The 22643-nt window shown below is 40.4% G+C and overlaps 1 protein-coding gene and 1 pseudogene across 1 annotated transcript in view; one reads left to right on the top strand and one right to left on the bottom strand.

Moving 5' to 3' along the window:
* The window catches only part of LOC125769771 (uncharacterized), an 89866-nt pseudogene extending 75039 nt beyond the window's left edge, over window positions 1-14827 (bottom strand).
* The window catches only part of LOC125769770 (nyctalopin-like), a 266449-nt gene that overhangs the window by 116286 nt on the left and 127520 nt on the right, over window positions 1-22643 (top strand). Inside the window, exon 3 of the mRNA XM_049438623.1 lies at window positions 16460-16663. The gene's annotated coding sequence lies outside the window, so the exon portion shown is untranslated. The remainder of the gene's footprint in view (window positions 1-16459; window positions 16664-22643) is intronic.

Here is a 22643-nt window from a genome sequence, read left to right as displayed (position 1 = left end):
TGTCCTTTACAGCTGACGCAGGTGACATTTTTTTCCCACTCCTTTCATTCGATAACTCTTTCCAGAGGACTTCAGGAAATTCGATTTTGATGCTTTGATTCTGTACCGTACCATGGAAGTACGGATTGACTTCACGTTTGCATCATACCTCTGTCTATCGTCTGTCAAATTTTGCGACTGTCTGTCATGATTTTTGGTGGAGACAAGACTAACTTGAAAGGAGTGACGGTGTTGCAATCGTGCCCTCGGGATGCATTCCTGTTGCCGATAGCTGGAAGGTGTTAAGAAAGACACCGACTCCGAAAATGCATTTGTAGAGCAAGTTCTCGTTTGCAGCATTTGCAAGATCAAAGAGTTTGTTGGAATTCTTGGCAGGTGATGCAGCGTAAAATGCAGTGAAGAATTTCGATCAGCTTTCAATTGTTTGAAGTGAACGCGTGTGTGCTTCGGAGTGAACTTTAACGGTTTCAAAAAGAAAAAGGAAGCAGCACGATACATTGGGAAACATTTGTAGGAAAGTTCCTCCGATAAGCCGAAGCAAAAGTATTGATTGAGAAACTGGTAAAGACGTCCTGCTAAAGACCACTTCATCTTTGTTTCAGAGCACTTTGTTGGGCAAAATCTTGTGTACGGCACGGTGTGCAAGGTTTCAGTTTTGTAGATGGTGGAAACCCTCCGGCAGCAAATCGAGTGGTATCGATAAGCTCATCCTTAATTCAGTCAATAATCCGAAGTTCAATAAATCAGACCTAAGTTTTACTAAGAAGGGGAAAACTGATAACGAAATAGTATCGTTTTTCTCGTAACCATCGTACTCTTATATACACATCGTTCCTCATTCCGCCGTGAATGTTTTTGGTTGCCTGCTGCAATCTATTAGTAAGGATTACTGTCGCTATTTTCCACCGACGTGCTGAATGCCATCTTCTTACCACCGAACGCTAGTGAGGCTTCCCATTTTCTGCGGTAAGCGGGGACAATAATGGGGGTGGAATGAAGGAGCCTTGGTAAACAAAAGCGGGACTAAGTTGTTTGAGACAGTGTGTCTGTACATTTGGAGGGAGTGCAGGATATCCGGTTGAAAATCTGGTGGATTGGATGGTGGGGTTTCCTTGGAACTTAGCCTTGGTTGTAACGATTCGCTTCCCGTCTGTTTCCCTGGGGGCTATTAAATGCACATCAAGCGTACCGGAGCGGAGACGAGCATCGAAATCGAAACGAATCAGTTGTTTCCGTTAAACTTTCATCGAAAGGTGGCCCATTCGTTGGTTCATTGTTGCTCGTACCCCAAAGACTGGGACTCGGCACACCGCGTACACCTTGCCAGACATGTAACGCAATGGAAAAACGCATTTTCCTTCGGGGGTTTTGAGCTAAACAAAGAACTCGAGCTTCATGCTTCACCTCACTTTCCGATGGCCACCATATGTGGGTTTCCATTTCCGGTGAGAATATCCCATCCTGTGTATCGTGTTGCGGATTTAGCTTAGCCATTGCACAATGTTTCCTTCTAAATGGCAACATTTGAGTAGCAGGATTAGGTGGGTTTGAGGGTAAAATCCAGATTTCCGACAATTGAAATTATCGGAAAATTAATTAGACATAAGGGAACGGTAATCCTATAACTTATATTTATAAAAACAAAATTAGTAGAATATAAGTATTATTATAAGTATTATAAGTAGAATTTTTGTAAAAAAATAATTTTACAAATAACAGCAATTTTTTGAATTGAAATAAATGTGCTAAAATCATTCAATAATGAGCACTAAATAGCTTCACAGCTCCGGCGGCTCGTTTTGCAACTTAATACAAATTTATTTCACTACACAAATAGTCACTCGGAGCATTCACGTTGAAATCCACACTGGCAGCTTAGTACATCAACTTTATTTACAGCAATAAATACAATAAATAAGAAGGAGAGCAAATCCAATATAATACGCTCCCTTCGGGATGGGTGGATTGGTGATTCCCTTGATTGCACAATCGCTATGCAATGGTTTCCGGACCCGAAGGAAACCGATAATACACTTTTATCAATAGACATCTAGGCGCAAGATTGTGTTTTAGCGAAGCAGTGAACCATTTTCTTGCATTTTCGTGTTTAGTTTTCCCCTCGCTCCCCCCAAAAACGACACAAGGCTTCGAGACAAAGAAGAACCGTGCTTACGCTTTCACCCTACGTGTTTTTACGGCGTCTTGGTAGAAGTCACATAGGAGAAAGGCACCTACCAGAGCTGCAAGTAATATGTACCGGAGCGAAGCGTATATTGTGTTTGCTCGGGAACAGGATTTATTTCTTCCCTTGCGATACTTTGCTACAAAGCGAGCGCACTATTGGGAGGTTTTTTTTTCTTTAACAACTCCCCATTCCCAGGCGTACTTGGGGAGCAGTTGTTAGCGCCAGAGAAAGAAAACACACTTGGCGCATCATCCATGGCCATGTGCGATCGTCGTCACTTGCATTGCTTTTCACACACGGACAGTAGGACGATGTACGGTGCTACTCAAACAATGTGAGATTGAGGAACGGTTTACGCCATTTGGTGTCCGGAAACCATCACTCCCCGGCGATCCAAAGGTCCCTTCGGGAGGCCTCGAAAGTGGGTTCCATATACCCGGAAATGGGCGACGCATCCTTAGCATCGAGCGGGAGCGTAAATTTATGTTCGGCAACAATATAACGACATAAAACATTAACCGAGAAGTCACACGGGTTGGAAATCTCCGGGAGGAAAATGGAGATACATCTCGATGGCTTTTGCGGAAGCTAAAGCTCGTTGTTGTGTGACGTTGCCGGTGTCGGTTAGTGTATGATCCAGGAGCCGAAAACGGAACGAAAGTATATCCGGCCAAACCGCCCTATAGCAGAAGCGTACCGAACGGATGGACGGATGGACATAACCGGAAGGAAGACAAATTTAATATATCTTTCATTAAATTTCGACTGGAATCTAGTTTGCGGCAAGTTGATGGAAAAGGAAATGATGACTTTCCTGGATGTGATTGACTCCCGGGTGTATAAGTTCGTTCGCCCAGGTCTGATGCTTGATGTTCGGGGGTGTGATGCTCTAGAATGGGGTTTTGTACGGGTTGAGCAAATGAAATGTTGCTAGACGACGTTTAGTGTGACACTTTTGAGTTTCGTTTCAGTACCTTTGATGTTATTCATATATCCATAGGGACAGTAAGATTGGTTTGAAGTGATTTAACTTAAAAGAAATATTTAAAACTATTTAATATAGGTGAATATCCTTAACACGTATGCTTAATAATTGGGTGACTGGTTATCAGTTCTCTTCGGAGATATTATGCTTCCTTCAAACCCGTTGAAGACTCAAGTTAAAGTCTTTTGAAGAGAAAGACATCTATTCTTTAACAATCTTAGCGATAATAGCAATTCTCGTTATCAATAATCAAGTTATTGTGCAAGTTTTCTTATTATAATAAACCGAGAAAATCGTTTATCCGGGGACCTAAATAGACAGTAGACGAGCTATTCGTGAGTTCTAAAATCACAGTTCTAAAACCGAGTTGGCGGCCCGATGGTGCATGTGATAAAAGGCGCCAGTCCATACGGCCGGACCGGGTTCAAATCCCATCCGGACCGTCCCCCCATAGCAAGGACTGACTATCCGGCTACGTGGTAAAAATAAGTCTAGTAAGCCAGAAATGGCCGGCGTGACCTGTAAGGTCGTTAAAAGCCAAGAAGAGAGAGAAAACCGAGTTGAACTATATTTAAAAAAAGTCAGCCTTTTCTAATAAAATGTTGCTAGCAAACTTGTGTAAATTAATGTTTTTCCTGGAGAATTCTACATCTTAGGCTCGGACGAAAATTATTAAAAATAAATATGAATAATAACTTTATGTTTTTTCCTGTATCGTAGAAACCTGGATAACATTTTACTCGAATTTTCTCCGCATTCCTATAAGGACGGATAAATGGAATTGCATTAAATTTTCTTAAAAAAGTACTATAAATATTCTCTTTCTCAGACTCCACAAATACAAAACATCAATAGCTCGTTGTTAGGCTGGTAGCTGATGAGGATTACATTTTGTTGGACAAGAAACCTTTACTCAATTTTTGCTACTGAACTTGGCAACTTTAAATACTGTAAGTTTCCTTCCCAAAAGTGACCGTCTTTCACATAGCGAACAGTTTTTTTATGTTTCCTCACAAACGAAACAATTTACTGGAAAAGAGTTATACCCGGTACTCGGTTGCTCGCCGGCAAAGCTTCAGTAGAATACCACGGTGTAAAGTTCAAGTATTTCAATATTCAAACTTCGATCGGCTTCAGTTTTGTAAGGCTCGAATTCGACGAAAGTTCGTTTGCTTGCACACTGCTCAGTAACGGCCAGTGGCGAGGCAAGCGTATCGCCTCATCGTACCCCAAAAAACTCCTTATTTCATCTCTTCCCGATGCTATGAATGGGCATTGCTCATTCTACGCGAAGAATGCTCGAAAACATTCGATTGAATCGAAAGCCACCCGATCCCAAGCATGTACCTTCCCCCCATCGCCCTTCGCACTTCATTTACATAGCGTTCGGAAAAATTCTTTTCGCCGAAAATTTCAACGCAAAACAAGGATTAAGTTAGTCGAGCCAGAACGCGGCGCTCCATTTTCGGCTGGAAAGTGGGTTGCCGTTTTATTCCCGGCAATGCTACTAGCTTTGAAGTTTTTCGTGCGGGTATTGGGGATGTTTAAAATTTGCTTGCGTGGCCGTAAACGGAGAAGAAAGAATCCATCTTGGATCACTTTTAATGGGTTTTTGGGAGAGGGTGGTTAGGGTTGTTCGCGCAAGAAGGCTTAGCATACTTTTCCAAAAGTATCCCTTTAAACGGGCCCTTGGAATGGGAGTTTTGCCGAACTTAATAATAAGATTATGTGCCAATCGTAACCATCGTACCGATGATCGTTCGAATTGTATTGATATTTATCGTAATGAGATTAGCGCCTTTTCCGGCCCCTGGGTAGGGTCGATTATCTCTTTTTCGTGGAGATTTATGATGTGGTTTGAGTGGGTTGATATTAATAGAAAAAATATATATTTCTTTAAACCCTGATAAAGCTTTTTTTCTAATGAAGCTGTTAGTACAAATTTCAATTTACAGCGAGGAAATATAATGTCTAATTTAATATTGAATAGCACATTACCATCTGAGACTGGTGTAAACTCCGGTGACACTTCTTATACTGTCGTCTTCAAAATCTTCTGGGACAAAAAGTCACACCAGGACTCTGGAGCAAGAGAGAGAAAAAAACTTTCTCCCGGTTCAACTTTATTCACTTCCGAACGATTCCTGTTGGGCCGTCAAGCGTACCGCCAATATTCATTTTTCTTCGGACGATCGATTGTGAAAAGAATACGGCAGATGAAATCGAGAAAAATGGAAAGGAAATGATTCGCATTCAACGCAAATTATCGATTCACCGGAACGAAGCAAGTTTTTTTTGTTCGTTTTTCATGTGCTTCTTTTCTTCGATTCCTGGCTGGTAAAGATTTTTCAAGAGCCGTGTTTTTTTTTCAAGAGCACTTCCATGCCCTACTGATGTGCATGACAGCAGCCATGACAGGTGCTATGACATTTTGACAGCTGTAAATAATTTTACCAGCACCGGAAAGGTCGTGATGTAATTTTGTGCCAAAAAAGGATGGCAATTGTTGCGCGTTGTTTCATTATCGGATGAAAGTCAATTTGATGCAACAATTGCTGGTGGGAAATTGTTTGCTATTGAATTCATAATGGGGGTAAAAATTGGTACAATACTGGTAAATTGAGGATGAAATATTTGTATAAAAAATCCATTTAAAAATAGAAGCTTTGTAGTGTTAAAAGAGCTTACCTTTTATTGAAAAATCTGCTGCTTTTCCGCTTTAGAATAATGTGCAGTGTTTCGAACGTTCGCTTAATCCAGATCCTGATTGTAATCACGTACAAAACTTTTCACCATTTTTCGCCACGATTCAGTAACCTTGTTGATGTTATACACGAACGAATTAATTGATGAATACAATTTTTAATTTCACTTTTATCAACCATCTGTCGCTTTCGCTTCGAAATGCTAGTCTTAAAGCACCCAGCGTAACCGAACCGAAGAAAGACTGGGCGCCTCCATTAAAGGTTTTGCCGCCTTTTCGAATGAGGCGGGTTTTACGTTTTTCTTTATCAGCTGCTCCACCGGTGAAGTGAAGCGCTTTCGTACGGTGTACGGAAATAAAAAAAAATAAGGAAAATGGCTACAACCGAAGAACCGTTAACGCAAAAAAAAGAAAATCAACCTTTTTTGAACGAAGAAAACTTAAAACGTGGAAAACTCCATACTGCGGCGTGTGGCAAATGGAGAGAATTGTAAAGTGTAAGGCAAAATAAAACAGCACCTTTTTTTTGGGAAGGTTAGAAAAGCAATTTCTCGTACGTTTATCGTGCCCAGGGACCAGGCTATGCCGTGATGAAGCAACCAGTCTGATTGCCCTATCTGAGATCTTTCACTTAATAATCACTTATCATTACACGGTGCTGGATAATTTAACTCGAGTCGTTCGAGTTTTTGCTACTGATCGCGTTTAATTTCATTCCACCGTACGTGTGTATGTGTGTCGGGGAGATGATGTTTCACATGGAGGCTTCCACACAAGCACATGACCGTTGGTACCTGAAACACATGGTACGGCAAATTTTCACTCGACAAAATCGACTTGGAGCGTACTTGTACGGAACAAAATTTTAAGATCTCACTCTCACTTTCAACCGTAACATTCAATGTTTGTAATCATTTCCACTACAAAATCCTGCCAGAAAGAGTAAAAAGAACGAGATAAAGATTATTAGGTGTGCATCGTACCGTAAACGTGTTCAAGCGCTTGTGTCCCAGTTTTGAGTTTTTCATCTCATTTTTATTTAGGTAAAACATATGAAGGTACATCGATTCACACAGTGTTGAGCGGTGAAGGGTTTTGCTTGCTTGAAAGACGACCCCCGTCTTCGTCTGATGTTGCTTATCGTTTGTGATTTCTGGGTTCTGATTTTTTTAGTCCCGCATGGTACATCGTGCCCTTCGCATGGTTCGAACTGTGTTGAATATTCATAAATGTATAACCGTACCAACACGTGTGAGGTAGCATAAAGGATTGTTGGATGTTTTTTTTTGCCTTTCCCTATTTACAATCTTCCAAATGCCCCAAGGAGTTGGAGCTCCCCGGTTTGCTTTTTTTTGGGGATGCAAGTATCCGACAAAAAAGGGGTCGATTTTTGGCTTTCTTTTTCGTTTTTTTTGGTTCATGTTTTGCATTACTCTCGAGAAATCCTCTATACCATCGCACATCATCTTCCAACAATTCAGTTTTGCTCTGAGAGACAAAATGGGGGAAAAGGGAAAAAAAGGATTCGTTGTAAAGAGGATGGTCGAACCATAGCAGCCGATTCCTTTACCACGTCTCCGGGGGCGTTTTGCGTTTATCTGGCAGAGATTGAATGCAGCCAGCCAGCCAGCCAGTGTGTGGTTGGCTGCAGATATCAAAACTCCGTACGTTCCGTGGCGTTCATTATTCAAACTCCCGCTGCGTCACATCCTGACGATTCCTCTCGAAACCGTGGACGATGTCGCGCGAAATGTCGAGCAGATTTCGTTGTGTTTGCTGTGACACAGCACACCTTTACCCCACTGTTTTGTGGTGTTTGCGTTGTTTTGTGTATATTTTTTTCTCTTTTGTTTTTACTCAAACTCCTCACTCCTCAATATAAACAGAGCGGAAGGTTTTTTTTGTTTTGCATTGCTTCACAACGATGACGACACCTTGCCGTGACAACAACATATCTATGCTGACCGGTTTACGTTGGAAAACACGGTACAACAAAATGGTGAACGTGAAAAGTGCTGGACCGCAATTATTTAGTACATGTTCCTTCATTTCTGCCTGTGGCGAAAGGATGTGTGTTGTTGTTTTTTTAATTTTTTTCTCTCCAAAAGTGGGTTTTTGCGCAAAAAGAGCACACGAGTGTGTGTGGCAACACGAGTGGTAGAGGAAAGTTTTTATCTTAAAAGCATTACTAGCGCCAACATTTGTTCTGCTATTTTTTTATTTCGTTTCTGCCAACTCCGTACGTTTATGATTTGTCCAACATATTCGTGTTTTTGTTTCTATTTATTTTTTACTATTCTAGTTTCAATGTTAGCTCTTTTCCCTGCTGTTAAGGATGAGAAGATTCATCATAGTCAGGGGTGTTTTTTGTGTGTGTGTCTTGTTCAAGTAAATAGCTAAACGAATCCTTCGCAAAAGGAGCGAGTCAAATAGGTGAAATCACGGCTGAGTGGAACATTTGTATGGCTGCGAGCTGCTTTTTACACAATACATGTGTGTTTTCTCTTCTGTCAGATGCAGTTGTGGCATTTTGGTGGAGAGTGGTTGTGTGGTAAAAGAGGTCAGAAAATGGCGCATAATATGCACGGTTATTGGAGCATTCTTTAAACGCAATTGAAAAATGAAAAGGAAACCATTAGATGTGGATATAAACTTTGATTTAAAGTTTGCAGGAAAATGAGAAGAAAAATTTCAACTGATGGTGATGTTTTTGAGGAATTTCAAATGTCCAAGTACCTTAACATCCTGATGAGATATTCAATGTGAGCACTATAAAAATATACATTAATATTAATATTTAGGAAATTGAAAGTGATCTTCAACAAAACAACTAAAGAAGCATCAACAAAAGATATTTTTGTCATGGTTTACAGCACAAATTTAATTTAAAAAAAATATTTGAAAAAGCTCTTAAGACACTCTGTGCCGTGTCCACGGAGTCCTAAAGCGATTTTTCAATTTTTTTTTAAATATCTTTCCTATACTGTCAAATTCTCAAAGTAGAAAAAGTGGTTTTTTTTTTTTTTTTTTTGCTCGGTTAGAACGGCCTGGCCGTATCAAGACTTATTTTACCACGTAGCAGGATAGTCAGTCCATGCTACGGGGAGACGGTCCGGATGGGATTTGAACCCGGTCCCTGCCGTGTGGACGGGCGCCGTTTTTCACATGCACCACCGGGCCGCCCCAGAGAAAAAGTGGTTTCTGATTAAAAATTTGCAATAAAAATCTAATGAAAATTTCTCATCTCATTTGTAGAATGCCTTCGAGAAATTCGATTAAACATTCTGTATTTTATGTTTTTGAGTTTTGTTGATTGATTTTATTAATTTTTTGTTATAAAATTCTTCTGAATTTGTAATTTAGTAATCACTAAAATAATTTGCTTCTGGTTAATAAAATATTTCGTGTTAATTATATTCCTATAACACGATTAATAAACATAAAATGGCATGAAGAAAGTTCCTCTCTTACCTCATTCCATTGATATGCAACCACCTTTATCGAAACAATATGTTATTGAAATGAATAAGGAAAAGATCACATCAAGTTTACAACGGCAAAAACAGCATCGTTACATGTAACGAGTAAACGGGACCCATAATTTAACGTGCAGGCAATTTAAATCCTGCTTTAAATATTTGCTTACTGATATTCCATGGCAAAACCAATTTTCCCCTCCGTTGCGATATTTCCCTTTACCAGTACATACGAACCGTATTCCGGGCGAACGTGAGAATGATTATTCCTTTATTTTTATCACCTGCCTGGAAATGGAAGCTTGCGCTCCTGTTTCTGGGGGCCCGCACCGAAAAGCACACCGATGCAAACAAAAACACGGAGGAGCAAACATGGAAAAATCGCTGAAACGTCGCCCACGGCAGAGAGCCTGTGAAGCAACGATGGCGATGGGCTTCTGCAGTGGCTTAAGCCTGATATATGTTTATATCCTGTTGTCCGCTTGCACGGTCGATGGGTACGTCTGGGACGCTTGCATCATTGTCCTAGCAGTCTCTATTACAGCCCAGCTTCTCTACCATCATCACACTTCCCCATACCAGCTATCCGGGATGGCGGGATTAAGATGGCGACAGAAAATATGTGCATTGTGAGCAAGAATTTCGATCGAATTTCATTCCACACACGGGGCAAACCAACAAGTCGCACCCGTGCTACCGTTGCCCAACTCAACAGCCTAAAGCGACGAAACATCGCGTGACACAAAAAAGTGATGCTACCGTAACGAGCGAGATAGAGAGAGAGAGTGAGGCAAAAAAAGTGGCCCGTGCCGTGATGGCCTTCAGTTCGTTTACCGGTACCGGATGGTGTGTTTTCTGCATATAAAGTCGATCTTCGGTCTTTTTCTCGAGCTCGCTGGCTCGCCGACGGCCTGGCTGTGGTGAAGGGGCGCATCCGCGTATGTGTGCAAATCCGTGTGTTTCGTATGTTTGCATGGCGGGCCGGAACGCCGAAATGAGGGTCTCCTGCGAAACGATTGAAATAAATTCATCCCGCTCACGTAGCGGGCTTCATTTTGTACCAATAAATTTCATCCCGTTCGCATACCTGAGCAACAAACAGGATGTTTCCGGGGTGCTTCCGGTGCAAAGGGTTCGACCGTTCCGGTTTTTTTGGGGGGGTGCCATTCGGAAGACAGCCAACAGTGAGGACCCAAGCACCAAAAAAAAAGGCTCCCAAAAATATTCAACGTAGAATTTTGCGGGACTAGATCGGGACGTGCTTGCATATACGGATCTGTCGACGTTCCCGAAAAGGGGGGAGAGAGAGACCGGGAATCGACACCTGAATGCCTTCCGGATACGTTATGTGCAGAAACATTTTTTGGGGACTCACAAAAAAGTGCCAACAGCACCAAACAAAAAAAAGGACTGTTTTCCTCGCTCACAAGAAATTCGTGGAAAATGAAGGCAAAGGCTATTTTTTGTTATTCGATTCTACAGAGGAAAAACAGGTTCACAGATAAACTAACACCTTATCCCGAAGGATACAAACACGTAGGGTTCACGTGCTGGTTGTGGAATGTTGGAGTGAATTTTTGCAAAGTGTAGTGCAAATTTATTGGCCTGTCGTGAACTCGTTGTCGGATGGAAACGAGTCACATTGAACGCAATTCGATTAGTTTTTGATTGACCACCTGGGAGGGATCATTTACCAAAAAGAGGGAGCACGTTTTTCAACAGTTTTTTTTTGGTAAGCAAAAGGGTTTTGCGAAACGGTGCCAATAGTAATAAAAATAGTTGGTTTCATGTAACTTGGGATGATGGGTAAAGTGTTCTGATAACTGTCGGTGAAGATGAACTGTTGTCTGAAAGGTTTATTTACATTTGCAATAAAACTTTATCAGGAAAAGTAAAATCAATTACTATCTTGTAGAATAGTATTTTACTGTGAATATTGTTCTAGAAAATAGACAATATATTAAGAGCCTTGTATGTAGTATACTAGATAACAATCTGGTATAATATGGTTGGTACGTTTTCTTTGATAATATAATTAAATTTGAAAGCTTTAACTAATTTGAAAAACAGAAAATTAAGCACAGAATGACGCGAATAAAATAAGGAAATGAATAATTAAGAGGTTAAACGAAACAATAAAATTATGCTGGTAAGTAACTGAATGAAAGTTAATAACAGGAATGAAAAATTGAAAAAAAAAACAAATGAAAAATAGTTTAGTTGAGATAGGTAAAATAAAAATTTAAATTAATTAAACTAAATAAGAACAATATAGAGTAAATTAAGAAACTAGTTTTATATATTAATAAACAAATTAATAAAATAAGCAAATCCGTTTACAATCCAATATACAAAAAACAACATCATAAAAATACTAGTTTGTTAAACTTGAAAATGAGATAATGGAAGAAATAAAATATAATATCTCTGTCTGAATAAAACATTTTTACTTACTTAAACAAAACACATAGAACAAAAGCAGAATAAAATACCTACCAATGAAAATAAACCCAAAACAACAAAACAAGAATAAATGAAACAAAATTCAAACGAATTACATAGTAATGTGATATAATAATCAATTAAATCATAAGTAAACAAACAAATCAAAAGAACACATAAATTTAAAATCAATTATTTTATTCATAAATTGTATTTCAAATTGAAGCAACGGAAGAACATAATATGAGAAAAGTTAAATTAAATAAATGGAAAAAAAACAGTCAAAACACTCTACTACTCGCACTGCTGTCAAGTGCAGTTCACAAAGGAAAGTATGTTAAAGGCAGAAGCTGTAAAGAAACACGGGAGGGAAAAGTTAAAACCAACCATCCACATCATTTCCACGGTCTCGCACGGATGTCGATCAACCACTATTTTTTCCCCACTGACGTACTGTGACGCTTTTTCGATCGATTCCGCCGTCATGGTCGATAATGTTGACGATAAAATTTACACCACTTGTTCGCTTGCTAGCAGCTGCTGCGGTGTTAGCTGCCCGGTGTATGCGATCCTGTCCCGTTCGCTCAATTCGTACACAAATTAATGCACGGTCTTTCGATCGCATGCAAATGCATATATGCGGTGACAATCTGTACGGGTTGTGTGTTTTTTGTGCTGCAAAAAAACCACAGATTCTGGTTCGGTTTGGTATCAGGCTGCAACTCGTTAGATTTCCCGCACGAACGGACCCGGTGGAATGCGTTTTGAGCGGTTCTATTTCGCTCCACTTTTCGCTTCATGTTTGTTACATCCAATTTGTGTACTACGGTGTGCAGATGGAATCGATCCGGTTGTGGTTGCAACGAACGTTGAAGTATGGTGATGGAGAAGGACAAGAGAGAGGCACACAGTGCTCTAAAAGTGCTGGATGGAAATTTTCACATCCCGACCACTCACACCAAACGGCTGTCAGAGTTCCGTTGCATATTTTTAACCGTAACTAGAAGGTAAACTTTCCTCTCCCTCTTTTTGGGGTTGCAGAATTTTGTCATTTGTGATGAGTTTCAAAAAAGGAAGAGAAAAAAGTATCTCCCAATAGAGAAAAAAACATCATGAAAGCAGAAAAGCCATGAAATAATCCCTTTAAACAACACTTTCACGTCTAAGTCGTTCAGAGTGTGTGTTGCTATGGTCTCTTTGTGGTGTACGAGTAAAGCGTACATCACCTTGTTAAAAGTTCCTCCATTATTTCCCAGATGCATCGAGAGGTCGGTTTTTTTTTTGTTGGTTATAAACCGATTATATTACAGTTTACCAAACTGGCCACGGGACTACCGCGCATCGATCGAGCTTGCATTACATCTCGCAACATCAATTGCATGTTCGCGATAGGAGTTGCACCTTTGGCACTACTTTGCACTTGCAGCCACAGGAAGGCAATCAAAAAAAAAAGATGACCAATATTAGAATGTGCATCTCTCCCTCCAGGGGAGGATCTCGTTTTAAGCCCATCAATGGATGAATGGGCACAACAACAAAAAAAGAGGAGAAGGAAAACAAATGGGAAAACTTTTCCACGGTATCTCCCAAAAACCATATACGATGTGCCGGAATGGTTATGAATTCCCTCTGATCATGTCCGTTGAATCGTCTATCGGGATGTACCACAGTGTGTCCCAGAAGGCTTTCGGAATGTATTTTTTTTCACCACTTTTCCTGCACTGGACCAAAAGTCGTCTATAGCTGAAAGCATAGTCCCGTATGATGATGATGATGATGATGAAAGTGAGTTTTTATTTGCTGGAGATTTTGGAGATTTTTTTTTTCATCGGAGAGAGAAGAAGGGAAAAGAGGGAGAAGCGGGAAGCCACTTCAATATGGACAACTAAGACCGAACCGTAGTGTCCGTGAAACGGTAAACGTGTGGCATTTGCAAATCTCCTTTTTGGCCAAACCCGGCCAACCGAAGAATGTTTACATCGGTTTCGAAATGTTCGATTGCAGCTTGTAACTGTAGGTGAGTGTGTGACTTTTTTTCGCCCGGTTGTATGTCCACTCCATTTCTGGCTGTTCTTTTCGCCAGCAGCGACAAAAAAGCATGGAGCCAAATTCGGAGTACGATATTGTGTTGGTTGGAAAGATTTTGTGTTCGTTTTTTCTTGTACTTTTTGGGGAATATATAGAGAGAGAGTATTTGATGCACATTCCTTCTGGGCAGAAGTTTATCGTTTCAACCTAGTGGATGCAAAAACGAAAGTTCTATGCACACTTGTATCCAACGCAGAACGAAAACCGGAATTGGGTAGCGTTTGATATTGGTTGTTCACAGCAAAATTTCTTTCCTCGCACAACACGCACTCTAGTTTTTCCAGCACTAAAACTTCAAACGTGATGTGTTTTTGTGTTGCTACCGTTTTCCGGAACATCAAACCCAAATTCCGGCTTTTCTTCCTGGCGCTAGTTTAGGGAACTGTTTAAGGGAGGAAGTACAAAAAAACCAGAACCATCACTATACGCACTCGCACACAAAGCACTAGGGGGAGAAAAAACGTTTTACCCATTCGGCTCGTTCGTTTGCCGATGGAAAATTATGCACTTTTTCTCTTGAGTTTTTTTACTTCTCCACCTCAGTCACTTTACACAAAAGTTCACGCACGAAAACTGAAGCTCCAGTGGCTTTTGTGTTGTTGTTATCGAGCCCAACGGAGGGAAAATGGATCTGAAGGGAAAATTTCCCATTTCCATCACACGCAAGCAATTTGAACGCGAAGGCTCGTCCGGATGAGGGGATGAGTGAGTGAGAGAGAGAGAGCGAGCGCGGACACGCTGCTCAATGGAGGTGAAAAGAGTGAGAGGAAATCACCTTTTTTTCTTTTTGCTCACTAGGCTAACGGGAAAACCTTCGACTGCACGGACAACACGGACCGACCACACGGAACCGAGGCAACGAAACGACTGATTTTCCGAGTGAAAAACTCGGAAAACTCAACCCGAAGCTTAGTGGGAAAATTTTATCTAACCCACCTCGTGCTGCCGAAGGAGAGTATCCGTATTCGGTTAAAAATGGCTCAGCTCACTCACGCCACAATTTTGTAGCTCAGTTTTAGGGTGGCACTCCGCACTCACAACCACTCACGTGAGTTTTTTTGAGCGTGAGTTTCACTTTATTTATGCTTTGTTGCGTGAGTAGCGGCGTCTCGCACAGTTCCTCGTGCGATACGGCGACCACGTGAAAGATGCTTTTAAAGTGCTGCTGACATGCCGGCGGCCTAGGGTGCCGTTGAAGTGGCTTTTAATTAATTGTCTACTGCGATCGAAACCCGGGCCGCTCTTTCGAAGGGGAATATTCCTTTCCTTCAGCTGAATCGCGCTCACTCATTGTGTGCGTGATTTCTTCCTATCAATCGCCGGTTTTGCTTTCGACACTCGATGTTGTAGTGGAAAATGAACAACAGAGAACCAAACAACCACAGCACAAAAATCCCGTATGGTCTATGGGACCCTTTCGGGAACGTATTGCAGCACACATTTGGAGCTTGCCACAAGGGTGCAAGCTGCATGTGTAAACGCTTTTAAAATTCTTCAAACAAGACAGGCCGTAACATCAACAACGGAACACACGTTCATTGTGGATCGCCGCTGTTCGTTTGGCGATTGTTTCTCTCCCGTGTTCCGTCACATTCGGTGGTTTCGTTACGATGTGCGGCACGGGGCACATCTTAATCCTAGCGCATGTATTGACATTTCAATGGAGCATTCAAGACCGATAACGGACCTAATGGTTTCACGGGACGATGGGGACATTGATTGACGTGCGAAAAAGCTATACTGTGCCCAACTTTGTCTACTTTATTGATATGCATCATCAACGAGTGTTTAGTTGTTTGATGTTATGAAGTTAAAATATTTTATTCAGTTTCATTTAAATATTACTCATTCCTTTAAAATTATTAAAAATATTGTATACTGTAGGAAAGAGTTATAGAAGCAGTTGTATTTTATTTTTTAAAACTCATATCGATTTGTTTAAAAATTGTTTTATAGCTAAGTGCGTTATATTACATGTGAAAATGTTTTAATAATAATTGAATTAATGACAAAATTTAAAGTGTAAATTTCTCAACAATAAAATTTTGAAGTTTTACGAAATTTAAAAACTGTTTTCATTTTTTATTTAATAACTTCTGTTTGAAAATAATTTTTATAAGTTTTTAATTAAATTTTATACAACAAAGTTATTGTACAATAAAGTGGTTGAGTATGTTAAAATAGTGTTAAGTGTTAAAATGGCAAAAATTAACTAAGCAAGTTATTTTTTATCTATTGCCATTACAATTGCATCAGGATTAAAGAAACTTAATGAAAATTCAAAGTGACGTAATTTTCTTTTAATGTTTTTTCCATGTTTTTTTTATGAAGCACGAATTTCCACTCAATGTGACACCTGCTTGACTGAATAGCCACAAGCTTATGTACGATAAAATAAAAACGATTTTGTTTTTCGTTCAAACTTCAAAGCACACGGGAATACATAAACTACTTCTTATCGACCAGGACCCAAAAGCAATAAAAATCAACCACTTTCTTACAGACACACCGTTTGTCCATCAAACAAGTTCACCACTTAATGCACCCGTTAATTTCTTCACCTAATGAAATTGTTTCAGGCCATGCAGCGCGACCAAAGCCCCAACGCGAAACAAGGCGAGTACACCATTAATCAATGAATGGGCAAAAGAAATTGATGTTTATCTAAATGACACACCGATGAGCAAACCCCTCTGGGAGACTTTTAAAACTCAGAAGTAAATGGTTTGCCGAAGGAAGAGGTGTTTCAAGTGGAAAATTTACGAGCCACTAATAGAAAATCGGTAAGTAACCTTTTTTCTTTAACACTTAGTTCCTCGGTTAATTAGTGCAGACCAAATAGATCATCTGTTGTTTAGTGTAGTTTGAGTTTATTTATAGTTGTAAATTTACAACGTGCATTTGAAACGAAAAAAAGTTGACTGTTTTGTAATATTCAAACCGCAGCACTTTTCACTCTTTACAATGGTGATAAATCTTACCGAATCGAAAACGGAATTTGAAAGGCACACTTTATGAGCTGCGAGTGTCGTTGCTCGTTGTTGCTCGCATAAAAACCACCTAACAAGCTGTATCAATTTCACTTTCGTATGTAATTTTTTCCCTGCCCAAAAACTGCTCCGTCCCATGCGGGGAGAGGCAGCTGTGTAACGCGCGGTATCCAATCGACATTTATCGGTGTAAAATATTGTCCACCATCATAAACTAGCGCTGAAAGTGAGCACTAAAAAAAACGGAACACACGGAAACCTTTTGTGTGTTGCATTCCGACAACGTCTGGTGTCTTTGGCACACTTTTTCTCCGTTTTTAGTTGCCACTTCCAGCTCAGCCCCATTTGGATTCTTGGCTCGTAAAACGTAGGAGTGCGTGTCAACTGTGTCCGAAAGCGTTTTGTGTGGCTTCGTTCCCTTTTTCCCAGTATGCCGTAACGCAGAGCAGCACAGGATGAAGCTTTGATGAGGATTTAACCACCCCGCGAAAGGAACGACAAAAGTCCCGTCATCTTTACCATCTCCCCGATCTGGGAGAGAATCGTGAGCAAAAGGGCTTCAAAAGGGAGGGTGGTGTTTCAATTTAGCAACAGTCCAACCGGGAGGGCCAACATTGGTACCATCGATCGTCACGGCGTGCAGATCCATCATCGGATTAGCGGCCCACGGTATGTTGCCGGTTGTTGTCGTCTGTGTGAGGTGGGCCAATTAAGGTGTCGATTAAAATTCACCATTCCCGTTTTTTATCCTTCCCTTTTCCCCTCCGCGCATCTAGGAAAGGGATTTTTTCTCCCGACAGTTTTGCTCCATCATTCCGGTGTGATTTGCAGCACCAGCAGTACGACCACCGACGGTGTGTGTGTGTTCCTGTCCGCTCTGAGGTACTGCGGTGCGTTTCAAAAAGGGCCCTCTGTCAACGGTCTGTTCCGCGATCGCGATGGCAATCGATAATGTCATCCCCGTCACCGACGGGTCTCAGCCCCGAAAAAGCTCCGAAGGCCGAAGCGTTGATAGAAATCAGCCGCATTTTAACTTCCACCCTTGTGCGATGGAATCTTCACTGGAAGCTGTACCGGGGTATGTGATACTGTGTATGGGAATGTACCGGTGGGTGTGTGAGAGACTTATGTTGAAGCAGACAGACTTGACATGTTGAGCGTGTATTTTTTGCTTTTTTCTCCGCCTTCTTTCCTATACGGTTCATCGGTTTGAAGCGGACTTTAGCAGTAACTTTCTGGCATGCTGGAATACTCGGGGAATGATCGTGGTAATCTTCCTTCGTCTACCTTACTATTCTCTTTATCCCTTTACGATGAACTTGGTTCCAGGTAATCCCATTGTCGTTACATGGCGCGACGAGGTGCTGATGGGAAGTTCAATCGTTCGTCGATCGTATGGAAGGCTGTAGAATCAATAATTTTGATTGATTGTCCTCCACATTCAAGCTTGGGAAACCGGGGGGTGGTGAAAGGGGAATGAATGGGTGTGTGCGCTCAATAAGTGTTGAATTTTTCAACCGACATGCCAGCACTTCCCACTACCCGAGTTTTCACATATACCCAACCCAATTGGGTGGGATGAAAGCTTTCTCCGATGAAGCTTATCGAGAGCTTATCATGGTTCAGGATGGAGGAGCCGCGGTACCGATAAGAGGGCAGGATGTGTGTGTATGTGTTGGTAAGGTTGATTCCATCGTATGATATACCGTACGTTTGCCGTTATTCGTTACCAATGCTCGAAGATGGTGCAGCATACGTTACCGTAACATTGCCACCTTTCGTTGGGTGGAGTTTTTTTTGCTGCCTAAACGTACCTACTGCAAACCCAGCTCGTTCGGCAGCTGTCAGTGGCTCAATTGTTCTAGGGAAGTTAAACGATTTGTGACACGCGGGTGGTTCGATGGTGTGAATGCTGCAGTGACGAGATTGGAACCGTTCCAACTATTGGTCGTTTTGATGGAACCAGTTCAAACCAAGCGCTCGCTGTTTGCACGAAGCGTACCAGCTGTCCTACGATTTTATTTTTTAATTTTTTGGGTTGATTTATTTTTGGTAGAAAGTCGGCAAACGGTGTGCAAACAGAAGCTAACTTGAGTTTTCAGTCAAGCAGTCAAACAGAAAAAGGTAACGAAAATCATGTTGAAATGACAAACAAAATGTGACATTAAATTGAGCCTGAAAAACGTAGTAAGAATCTTTTTCTGTTCGAAAATGGAGCACCTCAACAAGAAGTTTATAAAAGATCTTGACATCACAATCATTTTGCTAGAAAGATATAATAGACTGCAGTAGTTGTATAACGTTAGGAAGATTTTTCTCTCTAAAAATGCAAAATTGATTTATTTCCAGTCTTGGAAAAGATAGTTGGAAACTAACAGAAAAGCTTTCGAAACAAGTTATCAACCAATGATCAAATCTTCACCATTTAGGCCTGTAGAAACCTGGAGCAGTTAATTCAAGATTATTGTCTTTTCATAGATTTCAAGATCACATAGCTCTAGGGAATACCTACCGAGGCTTGGCAGTTAAAAATTCCAAGATTATCTTCTGTAAGTCAATTCAAATCTTGAAATACGTTGAGGACTGTGACATCTATGGTTTACAACTCTCTTAATTACTTTCTTGCCATATACTCGTAGCAATTGTTTCCCAGAAGATTATTGAAGCTTACCAAGAGGCAGACAGCAAATGGATGATATGGTACTAATGGATAACAATAGACGATTTACGTTAAGTTGAAGTACATCCACAACTTTGAAGTTATCCAAAAATTTCACCTATCTTAGGTCAAAATTCAACAAAGCCACAATATTGTTTTGTTGATGTGTGATATTTGAGGAAATGTCTCCAATTTCTTGAAAACCTTCCAAGGATCATAGAAAATTAAACTATTCCTAAATGTATGTATGTATATTACCAAAATGTATGTACTTCTCTGCTACATGGAATTTATCCAGATTTGACGAATATCTCTGGGTCGTTTTTTTAAAGGAAAATTTCCAGTGTGGATTTCATTTCAATGAAGAGTTCGATAAGTTGTATCCTGACCTCAATATTGTGCAATGGATATGACTCGTCTAATTTCGGTTGACATCTGATAATCACGTTATCAGAATGACACCAAACAACCTAGTCCGTAAAATATTTTTATATCGTTCACAGGGACAGAGGAGTTGTTGTAGTCCCAGAAAAAAGTTGTTGACAAAAATATTTTGTTGAAATTAGGATATAAGGAAATTTATGCATCAAATCTCAATTGAGAGCAGGAACTAATTGTTCTGAACTCCTTGAAGTCATTACATCAACGGGTGACGAAGTGAAGCATATAACTTGTTAAAATTCATTACCTCTTTTATTGCATTCTTAACCATGGTTTATCGAACGCCTTCAAACAGCTAACTGTACCGCGTGATAGAAATCTGTAAAGGAATTTTAACTAGCCTAATTAGCGTAAAGTCTCCAACAAAGTGTTCCACCGCTTGGCGATCGCATTCATTAATGTATTGTTGTCTTACACAAAATGCCGAAACCGCTATACACTCTGATGCCTCCGAAAAGCAATTAGCACATTTTTGGCACTCCATCGCTCCATCTTAAACGCATCGTTTATCACCTGATGTGGCGAGCACTAACCGATTGGTAACGCGTACTTAACCACACTTTACGTTTCCTGCTGGACTTTCCTTCTTTGTGCCACTTGCTGAAAAGATGGTTATGGTTTCCACCTTACGGTTTTACTCAAATATAAAAACTCATGGCACCCTGTAGTGTCTACCAAACAGCGAATGCCCTTCAGACGGGATAATAAATTACGGACAGTATTGCCACGTGGTGGCACTGAAGAGTTCAATGTACCGTAACGTATCGATTGAAGCGCGTTTACATTCCGCTTCAATGAGGTATTGTGCTTTAGAATTCATTGTCGTTGTTCTCTCGGATTTTCCACGCTTGGATGTTTCGTTTTTTTTTGCCTCTCTTCCTCTGTCTTTCTTGCTACAGCCTCCACGACAGCTCGGGTGAGAAGAGGGAGCATTATCGTCTTTAAGACCTTTTTGGTCACTCTGCGTGAAGCGTTACGGTAACGGGCGGCTGCAGTGAAGGATGCGCCGTACAAACTGGCAGTTGTTTTCGAAGGAAAACAACATCGTTTAAAGTGTTTTCTGTTTGCCACGGTACCCATCAAGCTCAAAGTCAGCTGCAGTCGAAATACTGGAGTACTGTAAATACTGGCCACAGCTTAACACCCTCGATCGTTGCTTTCGGGGGATATTCGAATGTTGTTTTTCCATCCCCCTTTTCTGTCCGATGGGAGACCAAAGAATGCACCAGAATGTCGTTTCGAACGAATGTGGATGTTTGGTAAATTTTACAGTGTTTTTCTTCACGCAGTGCTGCGTTTTTTTGTGTAAGTGTGTGTGTGTGTCTTTATCTCAGCCAACATCACCGGCACCCAGCTTCCACTCATTTCTATTATTTCTGTTTGCGTTGACGGCAAGTTGACGTCAATTATGGTGAAGATGTTTGATTTTCACTTCACTACCCGGATGAACTCCCTTTTTTTGTATCCCTTCGCGAGGGTTTCCACGCCACGGAGAGATTACGATACGAAATTTGTTGACTGTTTCAATGTTTTTTTTTGTTTTGTTTTTGGGAGGAGGATTTTAAGTTGTGAAAGGACAAATATTTATGGCTTTATAAATATTGAAACACTGTAGAGCAAAAAAGAAGCTTTAAACAGAAGAAGCTGGCTCAAATAAAAGAGAATTTTTTATCCATTTTATGCTTCAGCAAATGTTTGAAATCCTTTTTCGAGTTATAAATGTACGTTTTTTTTCTATTATTATTTTTTGTATTGAAAAGTAAAATAATTTTTGTTAAATTATTCATTGAAAATTAGTTCAATTATTAATTAATTTTTTCAAGTTCTTCATCAAATTTAGTTAATGCAATATATGAAGAATTTTTTGTTTCTCCAGCGCCTTTCATATTTTTCCTCCTATTTTCAGTTCATATTTTAATTATGTAAACAATTTATAATTTTACAATTTCAAGATGCAATACACTTGTCAGATTCATTTAAATATCGTAAAGAAGATATGCCATTTCTATTTAAAATTTTGCTACACAAATTAAAAAAAATATTATTTATTAATTTTACACAACTTTCAATCAGATTGCATAGAGGTTTTATTGTACATGGGTTAATAAATAAGCATAACAAGTTAACAAATTTCGTTGACAAACTCATTTCATTCAAACGAGCTATTCCACCAACAGCCAAACGATGTGTCAATGGTGACAATCACAATAATAGCACTGCGTCGTGTAATTATTTTCCACCATTCAATTCAACCGCTCCGAACAAATACTAAACGTCGCCCGCATGAAGGTTAATCTACAAAGCATGCAGCTGTAACAATGTACTCGCACCGCTGCTGCCTTCCATCATTTCATAATGGATGCAAAATCCATTGCAAGCTCAACGACTAGAATGTGTTCGAAAATTACTCCAAACGTTCAGACGCTTCAGAATAACTTTACCTTTTCCCTCGGTACACAGTCCCGTCAGCCGGCAACCGGGACCGAACACTTTCACATCATTAATATGCAAATCGTTTGTACCTTCGGTTGACTCCCGTTCAAACTCCCGGCCCACTGACGCCCTGTGTCCGCCCGCTAAGTGAGGTGAGTGTTTTTGGTGCTGTTTGTGTGCAGATGAGCACTCGAGAACGAACATTCGAGCATCATTTAAATGGCAGTCCATTTGTCAAAA

Source organism: Anopheles funestus, chromosome 3RL (assembly GCF_943734845.2).
Source record: "Anopheles funestus chromosome 3RL, idAnoFuneDA-416_04, whole genome shotgun sequence".
NCBI classification, from domain to species: Eukaryota; Metazoa; Arthropoda; class Insecta; order Diptera; family Culicidae; genus Anopheles; species Anopheles funestus.
The sequence above is the reverse complement of the archived record's forward strand: the minus strand, read 5'-3'. Positions and strand labels throughout refer to the sequence as shown.